Below are 23,992 nucleotides of genomic sequence, written 5' to 3' on the forward strand. Positions count from 1 at the left end.
TTTGAGCGTCTCAATCTGATCACTGACTCTCTGCCTCTATATGTACGTCGATATCCTAAAATGCTAATTTCCCGTTTCTGTAATTGACAACCCGAGGTACAAAGGGAAGTTAGCATTTTAGGATATCGACGCAAATCTAAATATATACACATACACGCATATATATCCACATATGTGTATATATGTGCATATGTATATGTATGTATATATGTGTGTGTATGTATATATATGTATGTATGTTTGTGTATGTATGTATGTACATATATATCTATGAGAGATAGATTTGCATAATGCGAGTTTGACAAATAAAGACAGAATGTGAACAATAAAGGCAATTAAGATTTACTTTAGCGAAGAAGCAAATTATTGGTATTAACAACGAAACAAACGAAATGAATTTTTTCAAACTTTTTGCCATAACTTTGTCATTTTTTGACCAATTTAAAATCCGATTGCACTATGGTTTTCAGCGTAAAAATTTTTTCAAATGGTCTGTCAGGATTCGTAAATTTTGAAGTTGAACTGGGCCTGAGGTACCCTGTATAATTTTTCTACAAAAAAGGTAAATATTTGAAAGTAGATTAAAACATATTAAGCACGTATTTTTGGTTTTTTGATAGAGTCATTTGCTCTAGAGAAATTCAGCAGGGCCTTCTTAAAACCTGTATATATCACATACATATACAAACATAGAATTCCTGTCAAATTCACTTCCCCAGAGTACTCGATATTCCCTGAGGCGGGGTTCAACAATATCTTCCTTTCACGCTAATAAATTACTTTCATTCCAATAAATTAACATAAACATAAAAAAATCCCTGTAGCCCTGAGGTTTTAAAATGTACCTTAAAGTTTTAAATTTATCTAATAGCTTTCAAATTTTCTTGATTAAATATTCAATATACAAAGTAAATGTAAGTCAAATCAAACCACACTCCAAGATGCTTGATAGACTTTGCGTCATTATATAAAAAGTGTAAATAATTTCGACTATAACTTTTAATAGTTGGCAACCAATCGATACATTTAGCCGATCCGTCATTTGATAAAAGATTTTCATTCCTAGTACGCTTTAAGACCGTTAAGTTAATAAAGATGGTCAAGTTTTACCGATCAATACCAGATTCCCTCACCTAAGATAAAAACAGAGGGGTCCTTTATGCGCTTCGGTGCCAAATAAACGAAGCCCGGAATTCAAAATATGGCCAGCAATATTGTTTGGCCTGGGGATGGAATAACAACCACTTGTACGATGTGTTCACGGCCTGTCATATTCATCGATCCGGCAAAGAATCCAGTATTTTTTTTTAATCCAGTCGGACGAAATTGATAAATACTTATTCAATGTTTTTTAAACGAAGAACAATGCACGAGTATTTCAAGGTGAAATGTTTAAAATTTGTTGAAATACTTTTTGGTCGATGTATAATGACATCATTACGTAAGTACGAGTGGCTATCAGTTCATCATAAAACGCTCATATCGATAGACAGATCAAATAATTCTATATAAGTGAGAAATGACCCGCTGGAATCATGATGTTTCACTTTGAGGTAGGGCGAATGTCGTTGATAATTAATTTGACTTTTGAAGCACCGACTCTCCAGTGGTAGTTAAACTTTTAATCAACCGTACAGAATTTCAATCTCTTCAAATTAGGAACTAATTATTTAACGACGTAATGTAGGTTGAACATTTAACTAATAGAGATGCGACGTGTATGGTAATTTTGACCTTTAAAAACACTTTGAAAGGCATTAACAAAACAATTGGGTTAGTAAGGAATTTAAAGAAGATTTATTGGGTTTGAAGCAGTAATGAAGCATTGATTCTCAGGATTGATTACCTTTTTGTGAGCGTTTCTTTTGCTTAAAAATAGATGGTATTTTAACTACACAGATTTTGTTTTTAAATAGTCTATTTTTACTATTTAAATTTCATTTCGCTTTTAATCGCTTATTAACATCAAATTATCTCTTTTTAATTTCAAATTACTTAACCTGTTTTAAACTTCAAATGAATCCTTTTAATTTCAAATTCAGTTTTTTTTACTTCAAATGAACTCGTTTTCATTTCAAATAAAACGTTTGAATTTTTTTATTTTTCAACTGTTTTTTTGTTTTTATTTTCAACTTGCTTAAACTTTTTTACTTCAAATGAACCCTTTTCAATTTCAACTTGCCTAACCTATTTTTAACCTCAAATGTACCCTTTTTTATTTCAGATTAACAGTTTTTAAGTTCGAATAAACTTTTTAGTTTCAAATTGAAATTTCTTACTTCACATTGATCGTTGTAAAATTAAAATTACACCTTTTTAATTTCAAATTATTTCTTTATTTACAACATTTTATTTTATATTTTAACCAAATTTTCAACTGAAAAGAAAAATCCTTTGCATTAATATTTAATTTTTCATAATTTTAAATGTTAATTGTAAATATTTTTCATATGATCTTTAATAATCGATTGATTTATAATAATCTTAAAATACATGCACAAAATAGGCAGAAAATCATATTTTTTTAAAGTCATGACAATTACTTAAATTTGGGCGGGGTCGTCGGAGACGCTCTTGTGAGTCAAGAGCACGACCCGTCGTTGGCCCTCAGAGATGCTGAGCAGGAGACGAGGGATCGTCCTCACCCGATTGAGGATTGGCCATACGCGGTTGACCCACGGCACCTACTTTTGCCCCATAACAGAGGCGTGTCATGCCTTGGCTCCATACAGAGAGCGTGAAGGCATGCTGCCGGATTTAAGAATAGTTCTCGGGCACGGTAGCGAGTATCAGGGTCCCCTGTTCCGATTTTAAGAAAATTGGGAATTTTTGTTGTATATAGCCGTCAAGATATGGGTTTTGTGTTTTGTATGAGTGAGTGTATTTATTAGAGTGAAAGGGGAGGGGCTGATGGTGGCCCCATCGCCCCTCGAGCTATGTACGTGACTTGGGTCATGGCGGAATATTTATAAAAGTACAAGGAATATTGAATACACTCCATCGACCAAATAGGATGAATGCAATGTATATAAGTGTATAAATGTATTTATTTGTGCGAATGCGTATTGAATGTGTGTTGCAATATTTCGCATGCGCTCGGGGCTGAAATGGCCACGCTATCGGATGCCCCTTAAAAAAAATTTACTTAAATTTATTTCCCCCCCTGCATACACCTGTCGAATATATTTCGACCTAGCATCGAGAAAAAAAGTTTCATTAAACGATGCCACGTTCTTAGCTTACCCTTGTGAGATAAATCAGCCGATCCGATAAAAGGCTATTATTTACAGAGGGGAAGTGCCAAAAGCAGTTTGCAAAGTTTAAAACGAAAAAACCTGCTGGCTTTATGATTTATTTAATGTTTAGCATAAGTAGGTGAATGTGGCTAGGTCCATACTTATTGTTAAAAGTACTTTATTACCAACTTAAGTATCTTCTTATTCAAACTTCGCAAGGGTAAAGTTAACAAAGGAAAACGAAAGCAGAATGGTTCGAATAGCTATGAACTTTCGATTCGTTTTTTAACGAGCCTAAAAATTCGCCCTTGGCCTCATCATATTCGCAGGCCATGCCTTTAGTTCGGTGTTCAGCTCAATGAAAACTTTATGACAGTCGAAAGGCACAATGAAATAGTATTCTGAAAATAGGCTATCATTTGAAACTAACAGTATATTAACCGTCAATCAAATAATTCATCAAGGGAATTCAACGATTTTCGGCTTTGCTACATTAACTGAGATGCTTATTTTTGTATTTATTGAACATTTTATGCCTGCTTTAAACTCATCATTTTTGAAATTAAATCCTTTAGTTTATTACTCCGGTTACATGTTGTAATATTGTATCATACTCGCTCATAACTTAGCTTAATTTGTTAACTGAACTAGGTGGACAATTTTACACGCGAGCATAATTTAATGTTACATTGTTTTGCTTTCAAATTGATTCATTATTTACTGTCAGTTGTTTTCAGCAATTTTTCAGGCAGTCAGATCCATTTCAAATTAGTCTCTATCAGTCCAACAAATTTTCTTAGCATAGTTACATACTTACCCAACATACCATTGAAGTCGAGGCTTAATTAAACTGATCTCTACCACTTGAACGACTTTTTAAAGCAAACTTTTAAAACATCCTCTGGTTATGACTTAACATCTAAAAATCTCCTGTACCATCCGTTTTAAGAACCTTTTACTTACCAACCCTACGGAAATTTGCCTAAATTATTATCAAACTGAAACCCAACGAGTCACTGCGCAACTTATCCCCATATCATCCTATAAGTTTACTTCCCTTGATGACAATTGGTCAAATATATCAAACTAATTTGAGAAGTACACCTCGGTCTTTCAATCTGAAATGGAATTCATGGTGCCATGGAAATCTAAAAGTGGTTATTACTAACGAATACAAATCCTCAATCAAACTCTCCAGTACCTGGGCAAATGATACCCTGACAATATCTTGGTTGCCAAGGAATTCTGGAGGAATGAAGAAGCAGGCAAACTGGGCAGAGGATCTTCAAGACTGTAGACCCTAGATCTATACTTGATATAGCAAGATCAAACATAGATTCCATCGCAGAATAGGTCACACAAAACAAAAGGAGAAAAGGGCAAACTTACCACGTACGAGACGTATCAAGCTCATGTTAATGAACCCTTAACAGCGAAGGAGGAAACTGCTATCAACATTAACATCCACAATAATCGATGAATGCATTGAAAACATGGGAAGACATGACCTATATATGTATATATATATATTGGGTGTCAACCAACTGTACGCCCACAACCTATAATCATACGTATTCAACATACACTCCCCATCTCAGAAAAGTTCTACTCAAAGCAAAAGTAACAGCTCCAAATGTACCAGTCTTAGTAAACAGGCTAATGAACCCTCGTTAAAACTATCACTATCGTCATAGTTAGGGAAAACTCAGGGGAGTAATAGGGCTGTATACGGGTCATTGGCTATGCAACAAGGAGGAAAAATGTCATCCATATTCCCATCCTAAATAGTTGGTGACTCTATCCAAAACATAAGAAAACATAACCTAACAATATGTCAACCAACTATACGCCCAGAACCTATAATCATAGCTGATCATCACAGTCTCGTTCATCTCAAAAAGGCTCTTCTCAAACCAAAATCCGAAAGGGACGGACTTTAGATGTGCCAGACATAGTAAACATATGAAAGAACTTTTATAAAATCTAGCATTATTGCTACAGATAGAAAGGGTAAAACTCAGACAAGTGATAGGGCTTGTATACTGGTCATTATGCAAGGAGCAGGAAGTAACTGCCACCCATGTTCCCATCCAAAATAATCGATGAATCCATCCAAAACATGGGAAAACATAACATAACTTTGAGTCAAACAAATACGCCCAGCACCTATAATCATAGGTCATCAACATAGGTTCCTCTATCTTAGAAAGGGAAGGGCTCTAAGGTGCCGGAAATAATGAAAAAACTATTGATGAAAGAACCCTCATGTGAGAAACTTCTGGGTATATTGAATGATGATCACATTTGTAGGTTACGCAAAGGAGGATGAAACCACACAGATTATCTTGCAATGCGATGCAACTGCTCAACACTTAGTATACCAAGGATACCAGGGAAAATAATTACATCAATGACAGTCAACTTGCTACTTCTTAAAGGAAGGATTGAGTGGATTGAACTTAACTAATTACTTAGGGGAAAACTGTTTTAGATGTACTCGCCTCAATTGAAAAGAAGAACGGTCTTTCTCGATGTTGCGTCATTGTTCGATCAGGCATAGAATGCTGGGATGATGTAAGGTCAAACTCTTCTTACCCACTACCTTGAACATCCTGAACTTTGTTGTTACTTCTGGGTAACGTTCGGATCCCAAGCAGAAGCCTTGCAGAAAATTTAAACGTCGTTGACTGGGCTGAATGAAACAAAATAACGGTTGTGATACCTTAAATTTATTTACAATTTTTGTGTAAAGTGTGGTTGAGATGAAAATCTGAGTCACGAGCAGGACTCGAACCAACGACCTCAACTTAAACCATTGTTTCGGTTATTGAGGATCAACTAAAATACATACGGATTGTAATAACGTTGAATTCCGATAATATCCAGAGGATTAATGAATCAAGTGGACATCAGGACGATCTGTGAAAGAAAAAATTGCCTTCGGCACCTGTACCTAAGTACCTTCAGGTTGTTAGTCAACAAGTCCATACCCTTGTTCGCGGCTCCTTAGTGTTGGATCTTGCTTTCGGCTTTTCCTTTCCTAGATGCAAGAATCTACTTTCACAGACCCCTCACAAAACATAGAATGTGTTTTGGGGTATTGTATTCTTGCAGTGTCTGCACAGCATTTCCTCTGTCATTACTTTATAGTATGTCTTCTGGATATGCCTTCATAGGCGGTAGTGCTCTGTCAGGAACCCAACCAGAATCCTGGATCTATTGCGTTCCACTAATTCCTTTGTAAGTCTTACGGATGGCTCAGGTCTAGGGTGTTGCTACACCAAATTTTGAACCAAGGATTCATTTTTGGATGTATCCTTTTTTGTGGGAAAGTCCTAGGCCATATTAAGCTTCGGGACCTAGAGAATTCATACTGGCTCATTTTTTGGCCAACATCCAAACATTCGGATGAAATCCAAAGAAGTTATGAACTTTTAAGTGGACTGCCGGACTATCTGGGATATATATCTTATCTCATTTGATATCCTACATATCATTTTCTTTTTCTTATCGTATGCAAAAAATATCGACTAACATATATTATCCTAGAAATACGTGCACCATAAAAGAATATTTTTTTCTTCCCCGTTATGTCCCAGCTCATGTGCATACACGCCATGGGTTGTCAGTGATGAAAGCTGAACTTATTTCAAGACGAAGGACAAAGAAAAAATAATTTTTATCCCCAAGTTCTGGCAGCCTTCCCTCAGTGGCTTTATCCGTTTGTTCGTGGAGAGAACAGTAAAGTATTTCCCGATGATCAAACCGCCAATTGATCCTTTATTTTATCGTCGGTTTGGACAACCTGCCATCCATGAAGCAATTTATTGCCATCGTGCAGAAACTTTTCGCAATTTAAAATCTCAGAAATACCGTACTTGTGCGTCTAAATGCAATAAGCCAACAGGTCGACCCCGAATTGCAATATCGATAAACTACTTTAATCATTTGGCCCCGGTTGAACTGGCTACTTATTTAGGAAACGTTTCACCGTCAATAATTCCATTTCCAACAAATGGATCGCATGATCACTGTTGGGCGAAGTTACTCTTTGAAATGTTTTTAGAAGTTCATTCGGCATTTCCCATGATCTCGGTGGATTGTATACACAGAATTTGTAACCATATATGTAACCATATAGCTCTACTCGAAACTCATTCCAAATCAAAATACAGCCTGATAAATTTGTAATTAGTGTTTGTCTTATTTTTCTTCGAAACAGCAATCTACCTCAACTAGCTTGCTACCGAAAATGACCGTTAATAAAAATCCGCTGATGATGATGTTTTAGGGGGGGTTGGGATTGGAAGACGTAATGTAATTAATTTTTACCACAAAGAGATAGATAGAAAAATAGATAGAAAGAGGTAAAAGGAAGGAGAAATAGAAATATAGTATATAAATAGAAGGATATATAATTAGACATAGATAGAGACAAAAGAGAGAGAGAGTGAGTGAGAGAGAGAGATAGATATAGATAGAAAGAGAAAAAGAGAGAGAGAGAGAGAGAGAGAGAGAGAGAGAGAGAGAAAGAGATTTGTACTGAATTAGAAAGCTAGGTAGATAGATATGTAGATAGATAGATAGATTTTTACTACAATAATTAATAAAGCTAAATAGATAGACAGATACATGGAAAAATTACAAACCAGTTGACTGGCAAAATCCCCTCCGTCTTACTCGATCATTCTCTCACTATCTCTTTTCTCTCTCTCTCTCTCTCTCTCTCTCTCTCTCTCTCTCTCTCTCTCTCTCTCTGGTCTCTCACACTTTCTCTCTCCTTTCATCTCTCTCACCCCTTTTTTCTTTTTCTCTCTCTCTTTCTTTTTTCTTTCTCGCTCTTTCTTTCCTGTCTCCCTCTTTCTCTCTATCTCTCTCTTTTTTGTTTTTTCTTTCTTTCTTCTCTCTTTGTCCTACTCTCTTTCTCTCTGTTTTTCTTCTTTCACGCGCTTTATTTCTCTCTCTACTCTCTCTTTATTTTCATTAATTGTAAGAGAGGTCGTTGGCGGCCTAAATTTATTCATTCATTCTTTCCCCCTCTCTCTCTTCGTTTAGGATGAGTTTTCTTATCTGTTAATTCTTATGTAAATATACATACTTAAACTTATGTATATATATATATATACACATAAGTATTAAGTATGTCTACATACATAAGAATTAACAGTAAATATATATATATGTGTGTGTGTTACTCTTGGGTGTCAGCAGTTTAATAAAAAGAAGTAAGTACGTTAATTCAGTGCCGCTGAGATTCGAACACGGGACCTTTATGTCTCATCAGTGTTACCGTTCAAGAGAAGAAACCGTAGTTTAAACAGAAACATTTATTTATATCCACGTGATTTATGTTTAAAAAAATTAATGTAAAGTTTGGTTGAGATGAAAAATTAGTGTCACGAGCGGATCACGAAGGTCGTGGGTTCGAATTCCGTTCGTGACGTTAATTTTTCATCTCAACCGATTTTACGTAAATTTTTTACAATTAATTTTAAACCAGTACTGTGGTAAAATAAGACAACTAAAAAGTATATGGATTAGTATAAATTTATTAATAAAGTTCATTTAGTTGTTGTGCATATCTCCACTTTTCCATTCAATTCGTTTAGTTTTGTCTTTTCTGCAACCTTTCTACGTGGAATACAAGCTCAATAAAGTGCGCCAAGTTATAAGGTAACAATTTCCGTCTAAAACGGTTCACCTTATGTAAAATTTCCTTCTTGTAGGAAAAAAAATATCCTGAGGAAGAAGTTGTGATAAGTGATATGAAGTGGGGGACCCGAGCCACGGGTCCTCTTGCTACATTTCTTCCGATGCGATAAATTATTTATTAAAAATATTTCTTCCGTGTCGCCTCTTTTCAGAAGATGAAAGTTTTCGTTTAAACGGGCCATTTTCTTTTCATCTTACAAAATAATAAACTATTTTCCATAAAGGATAAACAGAAATATTATTTTTTGTAAAACGTTTTGTTTGTGCTAAGAAACGGTTATTAATTGTTATTGGACGAGTGTTAGAAGAATATTTAATGTTTTCGTTGCATAAACAAAATAAATTTTCTACAATTGATTTCCCCTGCGTTGGCTCTTGTTCTTCTTTAATTCGTTTCCTCGAGGGTAAAAGTTTGCTTTTCATCTTTATACCAAAAGTTACTTCTTATTATATTTACATATGTACTTATGTGTAATCTAGAAAACAGCTGTAGATTATAATTAGATAGTAGATTATATATGTTTGTTGTTTCGCCTACCTTTTTGTTTAAATAATCAAAATATAGAAAAACAGGATATGTTTATGTTTTATCATATCGCTGATATTATGGCCAAAAGTGCACTCACTTCACACGGGCCAGAAAGTCTCGAAGCCAACGTCGTTTAAGGATTTTTTTATATAGTTAAGATTAAAGATTGGTATGGAACTTTTTGAAGCGGGATCGGATCATATCGTTGACAGAAAGAACGTTGAGATCGTTGTGAGATTAATGACGCAAAAACAACTGTGACAATTTATCTGTGGGCTTTTGATTGAAAGAATTGGATAAACCACACTGATCGGGTGTCAGAAGTAGAGAAAGAAAGAGAATGTCAGAAAAAGTTAGGGTTAGAGGGAATAAAGAGAATGAGGGAGAGAGAGAGAGAGTGAGTGAGAGTGTGTGTTTTAGAAAAAGGGAAAGTTAGATAGATAGATAGATAGATAGATAGATAGATAGAGAGAGAGAGAGAGAGAGAGAGAGAGAGAGAGAAAAGAAAGAGAGGGAAACATAGACAAAGAATGTCAGAAATAGAAAAAGAGATGGTAAAAAAAAGCGTGGTAGAAAAGTGGTTTCTCAATTCGTTTGACGGACGGCGAGCGCATGTTGAGAGTAATGTTAATTAGATGCCCATATATCTGGGGCAAGATGACGTTTTACTCTTTTACACCAATTGCTCAACAGTGCTAGCGCAGCTGCGCCTTTTTCTTCCAGCTCGGCTTTGGTCTCTGCAGGGATAATTACTACCATGTCATCCACGTACGCAAGAGCTTTGTTTCCTTCTCGACATAGCAGTGTTCAGTTCGCCCATTAATGGGTCTTTCTGCTTTCTTTTCCAGCTCAGACTTCGTATCCGCTGCGATAAGCACTACCATGTCATCCACGTAGGCGAGCGCCCAGAACCCTTCGCTGCTTAACTGGCAGAGGGCTCCGTAAAAATGTAGTGCCCGCTGGTATGGCCCGAGGACTGATCCTTGAGGGATCCCCATTTGCACGCCTCTGGTGGAGCGAGGTCCGTATTTCGACAGTGTCGCACTCCGTCCACTCAAGTAGTTGGCTACCAGCGCGCATACAGTCCTGTACCACGGGCCACCACGTGCGGTCAAACTCCTTCTTAATGTCAAAGAAAATGCCAGCCACGTATTTCGCTGACACTCAACGTGAATTCAATCATTTCCCTGATGGCGTAGGTTGTGCTTCTCCCCTGGATACCCCCTCCGCGTAATCAATGGGTGTACTCTATATAATCATTTCCCTGATGGCGTAGGTTGTGCTTCTCCCCTGGATACCCCCTCCGCGTAATCAATGGGTGTACTCTATATAATCATTTCCCTGATGGCGTGGGTTGTGCTTCTCCCCTTTTCTTCCCCTTTTTTTCCCATTTGTCTCCCCCACTTGTTTATACCTAGATGACTACTCTACGGTGCCAGGCCGGATAGCCGATAAAATGTTTAGGGCAGAGCTTAGAGCGAATTTGCCTAATTTTTATTTGCTTTTTACCGATGGCTCGAATGTGGAGGGGAAGGTCGGATTTGTCATATACGACCCAGTACGCGACCCAAACGAAGTGTACTCTCTCCCAGGGTGGGTGTCGATATTCTCCGCGTAATCAATGGGTGTACTCTATATAATCATTTCCCTGATGGCGTAGGTTGTGCTTCTCCCCTGGATACCCCGGGCATGATGAATGACCAGAATGTAGGCTGGCATCAACAGACACGCGGAGTCTCGACAAGATAAGGCGCTCCGCCAAGAACCGGGAGGAGTGAGATCAGCCGGTAGAACTGATTGGCAGGTCTGCTTCGTGCTTTCTTCCTCTCTGCGGGGAAATAACTAATGCACAGACAGTCAGTCATCAATTGTTGCACATACGGCAACACTGCTATTCCCTGACTACTGCAGCCTCGACAGGGTCCCCCCAGGTCAGTCAATCGCACAAAGAATCACGTCCTCGGACTACGGGGACGATGTGCCATCGCCGGCGGCTGCGCTAGCTCTTTCCCTGATGGTTAGGTGTTCGGCCAGATTGAGAATTGCGTTTGAACACGGTGAAACGACGGATAAAATCGATTATCATTTTTCTGGCCAGTGTTAGTTTTTCCGTGAAGTTCAATTAAACAATAATACAATGAAGATGATAAACAGTACGGCCTTTGAGCGGACCGCATCGTGTTTTAAAGAGAGCCGCAACTACTTGTTTTTGTACAGATTCGCAAAACAATTTACTTTATCTTCATTTATTAATGTTCTTTTTCTTATTTTTTGGCAGCTTTTTAGTTTTCCTTTTGGGTTTAGGTTTTGTGAATTATTATTATTAATTTTGTTAATAAGTGTTAAAAGGCAATCCGGTCGACGGCTGGTCGACGAGAGAATGTCCGCCCCGAGCGGGGGCAAGATTCCAGTCCCTTGGGGGGTGGTATTCAATAGTCCAGATTGAATGGAAGACTCTGTTAGTCCTACCCTTAGGTCAGATTTTTCCGAATCGGGCCCCGATAAGAAATTCACTAAGTTTGAATATTGAAAATTCTAACAAACAAGAAAATGTTTTTTCCACTTTTGATAAGGGTCCTTAGTGCGTTTATTTGGAGGGTAAACAAATAAACGACGCGGTCTGTCAGGATAGCATGCTTTGACACTCGGAAAATTAATCTATGAGAACCACCCAAATATTCGTCAGGAAGCGATCGCCATAGACAAATCGGATCGGAACAGAATAAGAATCATTCTAAAGATATACCAAGCTGCACACCTGCTGGTTATGTCTGAATATTTAAAAAATAGAGGTTATATTCCGTAATTTCTTACCGTTTGAGAGGGTATAATAAGAGGAGTAGATACGGATTTCACCGAGCCGGAAATTTTGCAAATAATAAAAAGAGATTGTCAAAATGCAAAAATTTTACTAATTAAAAGATTTAAACGTAAATTAGACAGGCAAAAACTAGCAATTTATTCAATTAATTAAGGCTTTAAGTTGAGATAAAAAAGTCAGTGTCACGAGCGGGATTCGAACCCACGACCTTCGGCTTGATACGCCCCTACTCTACCACTTGAGCTATCGTGACTTCGATCCCCTCGAGCATCAACTTCCCATCTCAACCCCACCTTTTGAATTTTCCCTCCTTTTTGCCATTTTTCTAGCAATTTATTAAACAGGTTTTAGTATCGTTTTCGAGTCAAACTCTGCCCAGATCTGTTACGATACAGTACAAAAAATGCAAGGTTGAAACCTTCACTAAAAACGTGGTTTTATGTTTTATATGCTGTGGGCATATAAAAGAGCACTGCAAAGGGATGCTGCGTTGTGCTCACTGTTAGGCAGTCATGAGAAAAAAGATTGTCCCCAACTTGAACTTGCTGTCAAATGTTTGCATTGCAAGGGCCCTCATTTTGTGTTTTGAAAAGGTGAGGTTGAGATGGGAGGTTAGTGTCCTAGTGGATCGAAGTCACTATAGCTCAAGTGGTAGAGCAGCGGCATATTTAGCGGAAGGTCGTGGGTTCGAATCCCGCTTGTCACACTTACTTTTTTATCTCAACCAATACCTTAAATACAGATTAATTAATTAAAAAACATCGAAACGTTGGCACGATAAAGAAAATGTTTTTCTAAAACCTACGCCACACCAGACCGCATCTCACGATTTCCGAATAATCAGCAGTAGAAAATGTTTCCTGTAAGTATGCCCGTCAGATGTTAGAAAAAAAAATCCTTTGCGAATGTTTCCGCAGTCCCGTCCCTTAAAGATAACTCCGCCTTCCTCGTAAGAGAAGAATGACCTCTTCCCCGGAGAATACATGGCTCAGATACAAAATAGGCTGTACAGCCCTCTAACACCAACACCTAAAGATATCCCAGGAGGACTAATCCCCCATAACCCATATCGTCTAAAAGGAAAAGATGATGACAGAAGTACAAACTTTGCTCTCATTTGTGTAATTAACATAATTAAAGACGCCCATAAAGAGGATGTATTTTCGCACCCAAAGGTAAAGAGTATAATACAAAATAGCGTAACAAGTCTACCCGTTTTCTAAAATGGGACGAATCAATAACTACGTAAATAAATTTAAAAAAGGGAAATAACAAATACATGTATGTATATGTATTTGTATCTATGTATGTACATGTTTGTGACCATGCGTCTACGTTTGTAAATTATATTAGAACAAGTGCAGGTTACCTAATTTTAAAATAACTAAGTTCATTAAAATGAAAGATTTGTCGGACGAACTTACAGACCCGATTTTGTACTCTTTCATACCCCACACCTTTTATGATCAATTCCGACACCATTAACTTAAAATGTTTGCAATGGAATTCACGATCAAGACAAAAAAGGAAGCCTAGGGGTATTAAATGCATGCAAAACAGATTAATAAGGCCTTTTTGTCAGAGTCTTGGCTTTCACCGTCCTCATTTTATAAATTCTAAGGATATCGCTTTCTTAGAAAAAACAGAAGTGATGGCTATGGTGGTGTTTTATTGATATATATTGGTTAAAAAGGAAATAAAGTTTATGGACTTCAATCACACAGGCAGCAAGCTTCATCAGTTCGCAATCAGTATCCGAATCATACGTAGCAATTTGGCTGCCCTCACTGTTGTCTATGCTTGCCTCCTTCGGAAAACAAATTTTTCAAAAGTCTCCCCAAACCTTTCTTGATGGCTGGAGATTTCAATTGGTATCATACTGCATTTGGTTCGGACTGGACTGACAAAAAAGGTGAAAACTTTTTACAAGCGATCGAACATAACGACGTGATATTTGCCAATGATGGATCCCCCCAAGGATAGGGTCTCCAAGGTCAAAAAGTAAAAAAATAAAAAATCAGCCGTGGATATAACATCGGTGTTACCCGATAACTCTCCTGTCGTAGGATTGGAGATGCTCGAAGAACCTATGGGTTCTGATCATCTAACAACCTATTTCTTCTTTTTTCGAGAAACAATCCGATGCTGTCCCATTAAGACCATGGTAAATGGAACACGGACATACTTGGCAGAATATGGTGACATGTGGGAAAATGAAATTAAGCTGAAGAAAGGCACATTCTTTAATTACGAACAATTCGTGGATATGTCCGAAATCAGTAAAAAAAACCTACCGTTTAAAAAACCAGAATATAAAATCTCCAAAAGTTCGTACAAGGCCTGGTGGAACTCGGAATGCAACGCAATAATGAAAAGAGAAAACATATAAAGACTATCCCTCATTCGACAACTGTGAAGCCTTAAAGGATAACCAGAAAGAGTCTGGTTATTAACCAGAAACGCCAAATTCTATTCATGGAAAAAATTCTGCTCATCCTTAAACAAAACACACCAATTAAGACAATCTTGAATAAGCTTAAAGCTATAAAGAATGTACCAGTATGCTCGACAGATCTTGTAGATAGTTTGTGTCCTCCTGGATCAATCGTCTCACTTTTAAACGTAAAGACCCAGTTCGGAACACAAGTTTGACAGAGCCATTCACAATAAATAAGTTGGAAGCAGCATTAAAAAACCGGAACAATACAGCTCCAGGATTCGATCTAAGTCAATATTCTATGATTTATAGATTACCCAAATCTGCCAAGATAGTCCTTCTAGGCATATTCAATGAATCGTGGTTACTGAAAAACCCGATGCGTGGAAAGACATAATGGTCATTTTGATTAAAAAACAGGGTAAGCCCCACGACAATTATAAAACCTATCGGCCCATTTCTTTGTCGTACCTTGGAAGACACTCAAAGAATGATTAAAGCATCTTGAATGGTGGTTAGAAAGAGAGTCGTCTCCCAGAAACGCAATTTGGTTACAGAAGGAACAAGTCGGTTTCAAACGCGCAATTATACTTGATTAGTGATGTTTATATGAGCTTGTCAGTGAACGAAAGCGTCCTAGCTCTCTTCTTGGACATAGGCGGAGTGTATGATAACGTGGTTCGAGTTAGGCAGAAGGCTTAAAAAGATAGACCTCCCAGAAGACTTTATACAAAATATAAGTGTATTTCGGACAGATCGGTCACTATAAACGTTAATGGGGCAATGAAATGCCCATTTAAATCTTTCAAAGGTGTCCCACAGGGAGGTATCCTCAGCCTCATTTTGTACGGAGTATACGTTGCGGACTTACCAAGTATTGTTCAACCCAGCATCCGTATAGTTCAGTATGCAGAAGGTATTTGTCTATATGCAAGTGGAGAAGACATTTTGGAATGCAAAGATAAATTAACCGAGTTCATTCCCGAATTTAAGAAACGGCTAAATATAAGAGGCCTGGACATCTCACAGGAAAAAATCATACTTATTCACGCGAAAGCATGGCCTATGTGACACAGTTCAAATAGGCGGATACAGTGTTCCAGTTAAGTCGTCAGCTAACTTTCTAGGTCTTAACGTTGAAAAATTAAATTGGTCAGACCACATTCATTCAATCGTAGCAAAGGGAGAAAAGCTTTTCAATATTCTCTGTTGTTTTCCAAGCTCACATGGGGGTTGACCCATTCACAGGCCTTCTATTTTTTAGATCGTCTATCAGATCAACGATAGATTTTTGAGCAGTGATTTGCGGGCAAGTGGGAGACACCCACATAAATTAAATTCAAATTTTCATTAATAAATGCCTGAGTCGAATGTTGGGGTGCCTTCAAAGTTCTCCTCGCATAGTTATACGACCCGCGAGCCTTTCCTTAAGCCCCCCATACACCTACGAACAAATTGCACAACTGAGGCTGTTGTGCAAACAATTGTATATATATATATATATATTACGCAGGGCGGGCGACCAGGACCCGAGGGGTTAAAAGCCTGGGTAGGCCCGTACCCCATCCCTAAAAGGTCGGCACACGAGTCCTGCATAAACCTTTTGGACCTATTCACAAACCCCAAGATTGTGGACCATTTTATCCTGGAGAGTGTTTTGGTTATGTCCTCTCCTTCGAAAGTATCAAATTTTTCCCTAGCATACCTATCGCATTCTGCAAGGTAGTGTCGAGCCGTTTCTTCTTTTGTTTCGCAGAAGCAGCAAAAGGGGTCTGGTAGAGTACCCATTATGAAGAGGTGTCTTCTCAAGGGGCAATGGCCCGTTAGGATACCTATCAGCCTCCTTATTCCCCTCCTAGAATTAGAGAGTAACCATTTCGCTTTTTTAGGTTTGATTTCCTTCAGAAACTCCTTCGATTGCCTGCATCCGGGGGACATATTCCATTCTTTAAGGAATTGTTTCATACCCCAGCAACTTATACTCTCTTTCGCTGTGCTTAAAGAGTGGGGTAATACCGGTTGTGGCCCGACAAATGCAGTATTTGATCCTTCTTTGGCCAGGTTGTCCGCCTCCTCATTGCCACAGTGCCCTTATGAGCAGGTATCCATATGAGGGTTACCCTATTCTCATACCTGGTGATAGTCCTATTAATGAGTTCAACAGTTTCCTCTACCAGCCTAGCTGTTGATAACTCTTTTTGTAAAGATTTAAAACTGGCCAGACTGTCGGAAAAAATTTTAATATCTTTTCCCTTAATCTTGTTATCCATGAGTGTTCTGCAGCAAACATTGATGGCCCAGACCTCTGCTTGAAAGACCGAGGTGTTATTACCAAGAGGAGAGGAGATGCTGATCCCTAACTTAGGTATATGTATTCCAGCACCGCTTCCCTTGTCCTTAATGAGTGAGCCATCGGTGAAGCAGTCTAGGTTACGATGGTCATCATCTGCCCTATAGTTATAATCACAGGGAGTAACTACCTGAAACAATTGTATAGTGTATGGTGTTGTTTGAGGTGCTTTGTAACAAGTTGGAGAAATTCAAAACTGTTTGAAATTAATTGCACAACGAGTGGCGTTGCGCAACTGTCGCATCGTGTATGGGCTCTTTTTGTATAAATGGTGTTACCATTTCTAGTAATTCATCCAAAGTCCATTCGCAAATAATTTTTATAGTCAAGTAGTGAACTCAATTGAAGTTCTTTGGAGAGATTTGCGTGGCTAAAAACAGATCTTTTATTTAACCACTCTTTCATCCAGACTCTTTGCTTCGTTTTTCTTTTTTACCACCAACATCCGACGCAATAGAAAAAATAGCTAAACAGGCTGCGTTGCGAGACGCCATGGCACCATTAAAACAAGACAAAAGCTGCTGAAGTGTGCAAAAAAGTGCGTATAGTGTATGGGGGACCTTGTTTGCACAACAGCCTGTTGTACAACGTACATTTGCACACTTTGATCGCAGGTGTATGGGGGGGCTTAAAGATTCGTATTAAGAAACTCACCATTAATAGGATTTACCATTACTTTACTCAGAACAGAAAGCATATTTCTTCTAAAGGTAGCTTCACTGGCCGAGTTAGTTCTAACCACAAACTACTGGCTCCACAAAAAAAGCCCCACCAATTGTCTCAGCATATGTAGACACCGTGCCCAAAATATTTTCTATCAACAAAAGTAAAATCAACCCGTTTTACATATTCCAAACTCTATCCGCATTTGTCTCCCCCACTTGTTTATACCTAGATGACTACTCTACGGTGCCAGGCTGGATAGCCGATAAAATGTTTAGGGCAGAGCTTAGAGCGAATTTGCCTAATTTTTATTTGCTTTTTACCGATGGCTCGAATGTGGAGGGGAAGGTCGGATTTGTCATATACGACCCAGTACGCGACCCAAACGAAGTGTACTCTCTCCCAGGGTGGGTGTCGATATTCTCCGCGTAATCAATGGGTGTACTCTATATAATCATTTCCCTGATGGCGTAGGTTGTGCTTCTCCCCTGGATACCCCGAGCATGATGAATGACCAGAATGTAGGCTGGCATCAACAGACACGCGGAGTCTCGACAAGATAAGGCGCTCCGCCAAGAACCGGGAGGAGTGAGATCAGCCGGTAGAACTGATTGGCAGGTCTTCCTGCTTCGTGCTTTCTTCCTCTCTGCGGGGAAATAACTAATGCACAGACAGTCAGTCATCAATTGTTGCACATACGGCAACACTGCTATTCCCTGACTACTGCAGCCTCGACAGGGTCCCCCCAGGTCAGTCAATCGCACAAAGAATCACGTCCTCGGACTACGGGGACGATGTGCCATCGCCGGCGACTGCGCTAGCTCTTTCCCTGATGGTTAGGTGTTCGGCCCGATTGAGAATTGCGTTTGAACACGGTGAAACGACGGATAAAATCAATTATCATTTTTCTGGCCAGTGTTAGTTTTTCCGTGAAGTTCAAACAATAATTGGGTTCCGCCGTGCACTATCAACACCGACACAATATGGGCTAATAGACCATGTAACCAGCCACTTCAACAGGAAGAAGCACACTGGGGTAGTTTTACTTGACATCACTAAAACATTCGAAACAGTATGGCATAACGGTATCATATTCAAGATGATTGATTACAAGTTTCCCAGATATCTAATAACAATAATAGCCTCCTACCTAAAAAACCGACAGTTTTTAGTCCACTTGGAAAATGAAATCACTACTATTCAGAGAGCAAACGCGGGAGTACCACAGGGATCGGTATTTAGACCTACATTATTTTTAATATATCCAAATGACTTCCCTAAGCTAGCAGGCCTTAACGTGGCATTATTTGCCGACGATGCAGCAATTGTTGCATCTTCCTGGCGTGTTAGTGTTATTGTGAAAAAATTAAATAATGCTATAAAGAAAATAGACAAGTACTTCGATAAATGGAGAATTAGAATTAACCCTGCTAAGACGGAGACTATCCTATTTACAAAACGCAGACATTACTATTAGGGGTTCCGCGTTGCCCTGGTCACCCTCCATTAAATATCTCGGAATATGGCTGAATACTAAGTTAAAATTTACGTCTCATATAGACTTACTTGTAAATAATAGAAAAAAAAGTGTGAAAATGTTGTTTCCGTGTTGAACTCTATTCTGAGCGTGAAAAATAAAATCATTATTTACAAAACAGCCATAAGACCAATACTCACGTACGCTTGTCATGCCTGGTGCTTCACTCGCTGTACAAATATTAAAAAATTACAGGTAGTAAAAAATACGTTCCTTAGGTTGTGTACCAATTCCTCGAGATACAGTAAAATTGATCTCTTGCTTAAAAAGGCGGAGGTAGAAAATATAGAAGAGTTTATAACCAAACGTGCGACCAAGTTTTTTCAATGCTTGTAAAAATAGTAAATACGCCTTAGTGTCAAACCTGTGAGGGGATATTACCACGTTTTTTCATAAGGGTACGCGGAGCAAAATGTTAATGTTATGAGATGCAATAAGTCTGCGATATATTTATTTAACTTATTTATTATTAAATCCATTATATTTAGTGGTCTATTGACCAAATTACTTCTTTCATTAATTAATCTTTTTACGTAAGGTTTTGGTTGAAATAAAAAAGCGAATGTCATGAGCGGGATTCGAACCCACGACCTTCGGCTCAATACGCCGCTGCTTTAACCACTCGAGCTATCGTGACTTCGATCCATTCATCCACCAACTCCCCATCTCACCCAATTATTTATTATCTTAACAGTTAGTGTTTTTTGTAAAAATATTACCTAAAATTTGCACTAATATATTGGGTTGTCCGGAAAATAATGCAGGATTTTGGTATTAAACAAAAAAAAAAAGAAACTAGTTACTTTAAAGCAATGTTCTTTAATCAAAATAATTTCCCATACTCTCAATACATTTCTCCCAACGTGTTGGTAACTTATTAATTCCGTCTGAGTAGAATTCAGAATTTTTAGAATTGATAAAGTCAATAAATGCATTTTNGGCGGAGGTAGAAAATATAGAAGAGTTTATAACCAAACGTGCGACCAAGGTTTTCAATGCTTGTAAAAATAGTAAATACGCCTTAGTGTCAAACATAGGAGGGGATATTACTCCAAGATTTTGTCATAAGGGTACGCAGAGCAAAATGTTAATGTTATGTGATACAATAAGTCTGTGATATATTTATTTAACTTATTTATTATCTTAACAGTTAGGATTTTTTATAAAATTTTCCGTAAAATTTGCAGTAATATATTTATTTATTTTATTGTTGTAAGAATAATTGTATACTTGGAAAAAGTATATTTTATTAATGTAACCGCAAAAATATTGTAAATATGCATTATTTTATATCCCATACGAATAAATAATAAACTCTAAACTCTAAACTCTAAACTATTCTGTTTGATGTTCTTAATTTCAGAGGATAGAGTCGCCGTTTACATGTTTCTACATCAATTCTTCAGGGATGGTAAAATAGATATTTGATCAGTCAACTCGGTAGTGACGATACCAGAAAATATTCGATACCAGTTCTCGATACTGGAATCGAAAGAAATATTCGATACTACTCAAGTATCGACAAAAATTATTCGATATTAACGAGTACTTACTCATATGAGTACTTTGTCGATTATTCGTAAATGATCAACTTATCATTATCGACTTATGGGTAAAATATGCTCTTGCGTTAAAATAAACAAAAATTTGCAGGTTTTTTATATTTTTAAGTATTTTTTCATAGAGTGGGTACGTAGATAAGAACAAAGAAAAGGTGTCAACAAATTTCCACAAAATTGATATTTCAATTTTATCTTTATCAAGTTTTGAGAAAATTGATCAATTTTTGTTTGGTGTCCTTGTTTTAGTCGGCCGTTGGATAATCAATTGCTAATTTTAAACTTATGTTGAGGTGAGCGGCCCCAGAAGAAAAGTCCAAATGCTTCGTTCAAAACATTTATTGGCAACGTTTCGGCCGTCTCACGTCCTTCATCAGATACATAATCATTGTTTTTTGTGTCAGTAACACCCTTTCCGGCGTCCCAGACCAAAAGCAATTTGAAATTGAAATTGCTGTTGGTCTGGGACGCCGGAAAGGGCGTTACTGACACAAAAACAATGATTATGTACCTGATGAAGGACGTGAGACGTCCGAACGTTATCAATAAATGTTTTGAACGAAGCATTTGGACTTTTCTTCTGGGGCCGCTCACCTCAACATAAGTTCAAAATTAGCAATTTTTGTTTGGTTTTGTTTTCAAATGTTTGAAAAGATTAGACGTATTCCCGCACAGTTTACGAGTGCCGACGAGTCAGTTTTCTTAGTAAAATAACCTCATGCCTTACTTTTAGGAGGAGACATGATTAGGTATCTACCTAAGAAGGAAGGTGAACACATTTTAGGGACTTGAAGACAAAAACATTTTATAAAAAATTACTGAAATTAAAAATGCGAGGCCAACGCGGGAAAGAATTATGAGTTACCAGAATTATCAGCAGAGTTACCAACCACCAATTCGAAATCTCTATTAACTTTGTTGACACATGCCGCTTGTAGGCGCTCCTAGCAGTAACTAGTCAACACCCAGTTTGATGAAAGGTATGTTTCGAACGGAACATAACAATTCAATATTACTTGGCTATTCAGATATCGTGAGATGCGACCGCATCTCACGATATCTGAATAACTATCGATTAACGGTCACTAATCTCTACACAATTCAATATTACTTGAACATTCGATGAAAAATCAATTTGAGTATTTTTACCGATACTACAAAAAGTACTCGATACAGTACTTGTATCGCAATACCAAAAGTACGCGGTATCGAAAGAAAATATTCGATACTTTACTCATATCGATTGGTATCGCACGTCACTAGGTCTCGGGGACCTTAGTGGTTTGAGGCAGACTCCTTTCTCCGGAAAATTTTTGTTATTTTTGACTTTTGTATTGCGTTGTCTATGGTGTTGTGGCGGAGGATGCGACGGCTGCGTTTCGGGTGGGGGCTTCTCCCAACAAATAATAACAAAAGAATGACATGGCCAAATTATCTTTGTTAGTTATTTATAATTCAAATGCCTGTATTTTTAAAGATAGTAATTTTCCCAACTGTTAACAATGGATTATAGGCCATTGAGCAAAGTATCACTTATTGCTTCCACCTTGATAACTCTAAACTGCCACCTATTAATTGGACATTGTAATTTTCCAGAAGAATATAATAACGTTACAAACCGATTGGATACTAAGAATAAAGCTGAGATAAAAATTTACTAATAATTATTTTTCCCGTTCTTTGCCTCGTATTAGAAACGTAAGTATTTACGGCTATGTTTCAACCATTTGAGAAAAGGATTTCTTCTCAGTGAGATAAGACGAATTGAACGCCTAACGGAAAAGACTTTCCTTATCCATATTTGATTTCTTGGCGCCCTTCCATCAACAGGTTCGTTCAAGGGTGGAATTTCCATTACAAATTTACGAACTTTAACTATTTTCCTTAATACTATAAAGGGGATTTTCCAAGTTAAATAACGTTCGGCGGAGCCAGAGATGATAGACATGATAATGCGGGCGCGTTCTCCTCAACCCATCGCGGTAAATATTTACACAGAGAGGGGAAAAGTGGCCACCCGCGTTGTTTTTTGCTAAATACTTGCAAACGTTATAACTTTTTGTTTTTATTCTTTAGTGGATAATTTTTAAGAAAAATTTAAGATATAGCTAAATAAAAAATTAGTGTTTGTATAACTAAAAATTCTATAGACACAATGAAGAAAATATTCAATTCAATACGATTATTTCTTCCTTTTGCAATGATCACCGCTTGCATTCGACGTTGCATCGATTTTATGAGGTTTTGAATATAGTGCTGTGGAATATTTTCATACTCCTCCAACAGCGACGTACTTAATTCCTGCAAATTCTCTGGTGTTGGGCGACTTTTTACTCTCTTTGACAACTCGTCCCAAAGGTGTTCGATAGGGTTTAGTCGTCACTACATGCTGGTCACTCAAAACATTGAATTGAAACCCGTTCCAAGAAGTCAGCAACGAGCAACGATCCTAGCTGTGTGGGGCCTTGCATTGCCATGCTTAAAACTAAAAACGAAGTCAATTAGCATATAAGTAACAAGTTCTTCTGACAAAACAACTTCACCGTATCACGCAGCTCTTAGGGAACCCTCGATGAAGATCAAGTTTTTCCGACCTTCCATAGAAATGGCTGCCCAAACCGTAACACCATTCCTTCCATAGCTTCTCGGAGTGAAAATATTGTGGAGATATACCGCACTCTTTTCTCCAAATCCTCTCTCGGCCATGAGAAGACCTCAAACAAAACCTTGACTCATCCGAAAACAAGATCTTCCTCAGACCTCAATTTCTTGATTTGTGGCAGGCCTTCTCGCACGTAATCCAGCTTCTGATAGTCTTCTCCTTACAATGCGTAAACTGATCTTGTTGAAGTCGTTGCTTGATCTCAACAGCGGTAGAATGTCGATTACGGAGTGCATTTAAAACAATAAAACGATCAACTTTCTGAACTTTCTGAGATTTGACTCGGTAGCGGCCTGACACATGCTTTCTTCAGTAACCTCCAATATCTTGGCAGCGATGGAAGACCCTTCGGACAGTGGTTCGGGGAATGTTAACCACCCTGGCCAAATCCTCTTACTTATTCCATTTTTCAACAATGTTATGATTCTAGCCGAATCTATATCACTTAAAACCATCACTCGAACCAATTTGAAACTTAAAAATGCT

The 23,992-nt window shown here is 37.9% G+C and overlaps 1 protein-coding gene across 7 annotated transcripts in view; it reads left to right on the forward strand.

Annotated features, from left to right (window-relative positions):
- The window catches only part of LOC106664767 (multiple C2 and transmembrane domain-containing protein), a 131,078-nt gene that overhangs the window by 37,928 nt on the left and 69,158 nt on the right, over positions 1-23,992 (forward strand). The window lies entirely within an intron of this gene.

The sequence above is a fragment of the Cimex lectularius genome, unplaced genomic scaffold (genome assembly GCF_000648675.2).
Source record: "Cimex lectularius strain Harlan isolate CLEC.00 unplaced genomic scaffold, Clec_2.1 scaffold154, whole genome shotgun sequence".
NCBI classification, from domain to species: domain Eukaryota; kingdom Metazoa; phylum Arthropoda; class Insecta; order Hemiptera; family Cimicidae; genus Cimex; species Cimex lectularius.